This window comes from Hakea prostrata, chromosome 3 (assembly GCF_041222555.1).
Source record: "Hakea prostrata isolate BN-2017 chromosome 3, UWA_Hpros_2, whole genome shotgun sequence".
NCBI classification, from domain to species: Eukaryota; Viridiplantae; Streptophyta; class Magnoliopsida; order Proteales; family Proteaceae; genus Hakea; species Hakea prostrata.
Genome location: NC_142602.1, coordinates 3,756,275 through 3,763,030, shown reverse-complemented (window position 1 = coordinate 3,763,030; position 6,756 = coordinate 3,756,275).

The window sequence follows — 6,756 nt, the reverse complement described above, 5'->3', positions numbered from 1 at the left end:
CAAACGAAGGAGATCACGAAGGGATGGTTGCAAGGATGCAGCATCAACTTCCTGATCTCAATCAAGAACAAGATCAAGAAAAGAAAATTAATAATTCAGAAGAGATACTAACCTTGAATTGTAAGAACAGAGAAGAGAGGCTTCAGATCTGCAGAGGAATCTTCGAAATCACCAGAGAGAGTTTCGGAGAGGTGTTCTCACGTTCACAAAGTGTTTAGGAGGCAGCCGTAACAAAGAAATACGAAGTAGGGTTTAAATAAGAGTGAAAAACCCTAAAATTATAATTTCTCGGATTTCACCTTCCTTTGGTCGAGTGGCCCACTCGACCAATCAGTCAACCAAGGCAGACAGTAAGGAATTATTAGGGATTTGGAGGATCAAATGGGCTTTAAACCTTATGGTTTTTTGCATACACATTAAGTAACATGTCAAGTGTGAAGAAATACCTTCAATCCAAGTCAGATAATACTCCAAGTCATTCAACTAATCTCATCTTCAGAAAACTGCAGCTTCCTTTCCAAATCTACACAGACATCCAAGTATGGAACTACATCAACAACATCCATGGGTTCAGAGTCAAACACCATGTCTTCTACTGAGATGGCCCATAGTTGGCTTCTTTCTTTACTCCGGGTCTTCGGACCTAAAAACAACCGGGTTACCGGGTCAAGGTCAGGGTTAGATTAGGGCTGGGTTTCACAAAATGTGAGTCTGATCTGGCGGCCTCTTGTGGTGGAAGTCCCTCCATACTGGAACTTCACAGCTTCCCACAAAGACTTTGCAGTCCTATGCTTCTCAAATCGAAGCATCAACTCATCCCTCATGGAGCTTAGGATACTAATCCTAGCTACCCAGTCTTTCCTCTTCTAGGCATTGTAAAGCTCAAGGTTCCTGCTATACTGTGCAGTGGTACCTTCCTCAGGTGGGGACATGGTGTAGTTTACGGTTTCCAGCATGTTCTATTCTTCTAGGAGATACTGCACCTTTCGGTGCCAAAGGTCATAATACCTCTCATTCAGTTTATCTCCTTTCGCGAAGTTAGCAACAATGCTCTTGGTAGCAGCCATTTATTCTAGAGATATTACATACAAGAATGAGTTCAATTAATCTAGCAAAAAACACAAGTCATGCAACAACAAATCATTCTAGCATAGTCAACCTATGGGATAAGCACTTAAACCAAAAGAGATGCTAACAAACATTCAATCAAATTCTCATGCAAACCCACATAGACTTAACATTAGTTTCATTCTGTGCAAGAAACATGATTGATAGATCCATAAAAAAAAACATTTTTATTAAAATAAAATAGGCAATCATGTTAATGCTATGAGGTGGTTCACACAGAACACTTCTACTCATTAGCTCCCCCTAGGCCCCATTAGGCCCTCAATGCTCAAACATCACACAGATTGTCGGGCCATTGGTGTCCAGTAAGTTAGAAACACATTCTGAACTGGACAGACCAATATCCAAAAAAAAAATCCATCTCCCAGACAGACTGTCGTCTGCCTTTTATGCCCAGACGAAAATTCCGTCTGGCATTCTGTGACCAGACGGATGACTGTCTGGCCCAGGCGGATGACCGTCTCCTAGACGGAAATTCCGTCTTGGTCACTGTGATCTGTCTGACACTAGACGGACGACCGTCTGGTCCACAATGACCAAAAAACGGCATTTTTTTTTTTTGATTTTTTCATGAAAGAAATTTTTTTCACTTTACAAAAATTCATCCAAAAACACATGAAAAAATCCAACAATAATTATTAAACAAAAAAATTATCATGGATAATCAATTCATGCAAAAATTCACAAGGGAAAAATACAAGGATCCTCCCATTCGGATCCGAACCCAAAACATAAGGGTTTCCAAAAACCCTATCAATTCTCCCATGGGTTTCGTATTAAACCCTGGATTCTCCGTAAACCCTTGATCCTCCCATTGGATCCATACAATAAAATTAAACAATGGGGAGGAACAAAAACCGTGGGAACCAATGGCTCTGATGCCAATGTAGGTAATACTCCATATATATATCAATATTGTTTAATTGACGGGGAAAAGATTCCTTATTGGATTCGTTTTCCCTTTTATGAAGTATTCGCAGCGGAAGTAAGTCTGGATCCATGTTCTCGTTCCACCACCAAATCTTTACCGGGATGATTCCACAATCACAAGGAAAGGGAAGTATTTCCACAACCCAAATGCCTGTGGACTAAAAGATGGAAGAAGATCTAAAGCAAGGAAGGAAACCTCCAAGCCAGCGATTCTAGGAGAGAGAGAGAGAGAGAGAGAAAGATGGAGCCGCCTCTTTTTTGGAAGAAATCTCGTACTAATGAAATCACACTCTTACTCACTAATGCAGTGGTTACAAATATATAACCTATATTCTGTAACCGCCCTAATTGTGAGTTTCCAGATTTGCCCTTGGGCAACTAATTTATTAATTATATTAATAAATTCCAACAAGAGGGATGAAATATCAAATAGAGTACCAATAATAGAATACTCTCCTATGCTCTGCTAATTCTCCAAGCTAATTCTGAACCTCCATCATTGTGGTTCGTCGATTTGAAAGTGTGGAAATAACCTATAGAGTACACAAGGCAAATCAAGGTTTTCAGTGTTTAAATCCATTGCAGTCATGATCACTAGGGTAAAGGATCTAGAACTCTTCCTTTTATGATTTTAATTTACATTGGTATTAGATCGAGGATGCGGTTAGGGTCCCCCGGCAACGGCTGGTTTCATAGGTGTTGGTTGATTTAGGATGAAAATCATGGATTTTATTTTTTCCATTGACATGATTGAGTGTCAGATTTAATCCATTACCAATTACCTAACTTCTACCCAATTTGTGACTTGCAATCTAATGAGAAGTTTTTTTTCTCACGATTTATGACATTTCCTTTATGTAAGGAAGGCTTTTTGTTCTTTTCTTTCTTTCTTTCTTTCTTCTTCTTCTTCTTCTTCTTCTTTTCTTTTTCTTTTCTTTTCTTTCTTTTTTTTTTTTCATCTCAGATTTGAAAAAGAAAAATCCTGAATTTTCACATGAAGGATTTTTTTTTCTTTTTTGTTTCTGAATATTTTTTATTCAGTTTAAATAGAAGAAAAAAAAAAAAGGAAGAAAAAACAATGAACAGTTTCTACTTTATGGTTAAAAAAAATAGAAGATAAAGGAAGAGAGAGAGTGTGTGGAGATTAGGGCTACAACTGGGCCGGGCTTTTGCAATCCCAAGCCCAGCCCTATATGTTCTAATCTAAGCCCATTAATGCCCTGACCCTAGTTCAGGGCCAAAGATTATTGTCCCTGACCCTATATCAAGGCCAAAGATTATTGTCCCTGGCCCTAAGCCCTACAGGACCAAGCCAAGCCATTCCTGCCTTAATTGGCCCTAATTAGCCTTGATTGACCCTGTCCCTGTCCCTGACCCTAATTAGCCGTGTCCCTAGCCCTGATTGACCCTATCTTGGCCCTAGCCTTAATTGGTCATATTCTTTGACCTAAAATAACAAATGTAAATTCATAAAATAAAATAATAATAATAATAATAATAATAAAAGTATCATAAGTAAACTAAAAATAAAATTCATAGAAATATAAAATGATTCAAGCTCATACAAAATGATAAAATAGTCAGAAGTTGATAATGTTGCTTTAAACATAAATAAATTCATACTCCATAATTCTATATTGATCTCTGAAAGTCTCTCATTGCTTTGATGATGGAAATTGAAAACCTCTCCCATTACTTTGGTGATGGAAATTGAAAACCCCTCGCAATGATATCCTTATTCAAACAAAAAAAATTATATTCAAAACTTTGTTAACAAGTAAATCAACGATAATTTAGTATTGATATTTTTTTTCGTAGTTAAAGAAAGTTAGAATTTCGTTTGAGAGAGAATTCTTCCACACACAGATAGGTGAGTGGGAGATGTATAATAATATTATATGAATTACAATTCAAATATTTGAGTTTGAATTACAATTTGTTTACAATCAAACTCTACAAGTTGTTGATACTTTAACTATAACTCAAAACTCTTCTTGATGGGTTGGAGATAAGATCAATCGAGGATACAGCTAGTGACGGTGGATTTGAATTTGAATTTGAATTCAGAGACTTATCCCTTTACAAAGAAAATTATATTTTTGTTACAGACATAGCTATCTGTCCTTAATAAGTTTTTTTTTTTCTCTGAAATATCACATTGGAGGCAAAAGAAAGATGTCAATATTCATGATGAGAAGTTGGGGTGTAGATTTGTTAGATATTAATTCTCTATATACTAGCTTTTATTATTTATAATATATTATGTCACCTTAGTCCAAAAAAAAAAATCATTGATTTTTTGGAACTAAAAATGACTAAATTCGAAAAACAAAAATTATCTTAAAAATAATATAAAAAGTGAACTCATAGTCTAACATTATTAAAATGATTGAAGGTCAAAGTCGAGACTTATAGTTATATCAATGTTATTGTGAAGATTATGGTAAAAATATAATAATGATCAGGGTCAAATTAACATTAAGAGTAAAGCCAAAATTAGGGTCGGGGATCGGGTCAAAATTAGGTGGATGCTTACTACATTGGTAATGAAGATATACTTTATTTTTATTAATTTTTTTACAAAACATGATCATGTTTTTAAAATTTGGCAGGTGTCAAATATTCACTCATGTGGATTATAATTAGTTCCTCTCCATATGGGTGGATGGTGCAGACTCAATTAGGGCTAAAATCTTGGGCCTAGATCAAGGCCAAGATTAGGGCCAATATCAGGGCCAAGATCAAAGCTAGGATCAGGGCCAATATTAGGGTCAAAATCAGGGCCAGAATCAAGGCCAAGATCAGGGTCAGAATCAGGGCCAAAATCAGGGCTAGAATCAAGGCCAAAATCAGGGCTAAAATCTTGGGCCTAGATCAAGGCCAAGATTAGGGCCAATATCAGGGCCAAGATCAAAGCTGGGATCAGGGCCAATATTAGGGTCAGAATCAGGGCCAATATTAGGGTCAAGATCAGGGTCAGAATCAGGGGCTAGAATCAAGGCCAAAATCAGGGCTAGAATTAGGGCCAAAATCAGGGCTAGAATCATGGCCAAAATCAAGGCCAAGAGGGCCAAAATTAGGGACGGGCCGGGATGAGCTGGGCTGGCCAGAGAGCAATCCCAGGCCCGCCCTTGGCCCTAGTTCAGAGCCAGAATATTTTGACCCTAACCCGCCCTTAGGGCCAAAATTTTTAGCCCAAGCCCTATTCGAGCTCAGGCGGGCTTAGGGCCGCCAAGGCCAAACTTGCACCCCTAGACTGGAGATCGTGAAACTCCTTTTTTGTTTTTTTCAGATTTGGATTCCATTAGTCTCCTTTTTTTATGGGAAGAGAGAGAGAGAGAGAGAGAGAGAGAGAGAGAGAGAGAGAGAGAGAGAGAGAGAGAGAGAGAGAGAGAGAGAGAGAGAGAGAGAGAGAGAGAGAGAGAGAGAGAGAGAGAGAGAGGGGAGACAGGGGAGATCCTCCCATAAAGTTTTTCTCTTTTTTTTTGTTTTTTGTTTTTTTTTGTTTTTTGTTTTATGTTTTATGTTTTATGTTTTTTTTGTTTTGTGTGTGTGTGTGTGTTTTATTATTATTATTTTTCCAGATTAGAAAAATAAAAAATGTTGCTGGAAATAGGTTTAAACCTCTGACCTTGTGGTTGTCAACCACATGCTCAAACCAATTCAACAAAGCTCTTTTAGCACCATATTTAGTCTTTGAATTAAAAACATATTAGCCTAGAGTTATTTATGAATAAGTATTTTATATGTTTTTGCATAAAATTTGTTTTAGTGCAATTTTATGATCACTAGCTTAACTGCCATGTTTATTATATTGTTTTAAAATTCTTTGCTATGATGATTATGCAAAAAATTTAATTAGCAAAATACCCTCTCATGGCGGTTTAGACCTTTGATTCGCTCCATTTGATGAATGCATAATCGATCTCTTCCAAATAGACCATAAGGATATTTATTTATTCCTATAGGAGATCCTGTTTGGTGCTATCATAATGACACTTTTTATGTATGTATGCTAGAGATAGTATTGGAAAGTGATGCAAAGTGTGGTATACCCTAGTAGTGTAATAGAAGGATTATTTGAGATGTAATTAAAATGTTGTAATTTTAATTAATTTTTTGAAGCCATGTAAAAAGGTTGTTACCACACTACGTATCACAATCTTGTATTGACTCGATGTGTCATTAGAAGTACCAAACTTTGGGTTCCTTTGGTGGGACCCATGTGCACCCGTATGCATGGCATAATTATGTGATAGGAGATGCCCATTCCTCTGCTGTATATTTTATTGGAATAATTTAAATTAATTACTCTCAATACATAATTAGTGGAATTTGACATTGAACGGTGTTAAATGATTGACACCACAATATGGATTAAGGATAATTAATTTGGAAAAGTTCCAATGAGTGGTGAAAAATATACGAACTATGTATTTTTGCATTCTAGATATAGTCTAGATGGCCTCTAAAAATGTGATCGTTGACCTACTCATGGGTGAGAAGCTTTTCGGTCATGAAAACTATGAGAAGTGACAATGGAAAATCCAGTACTACCTTGATGACCAAGATAGCCTAGAGCATCTTACCACGGAAGTGACTGAACCAACCAATCCTCCCTTAGGAAGAGAGACTACACAATCTCGTAGAGACAAGGATCTATATGATTCTTGGGTTAAGAAAGACTGAAGTGTGCAG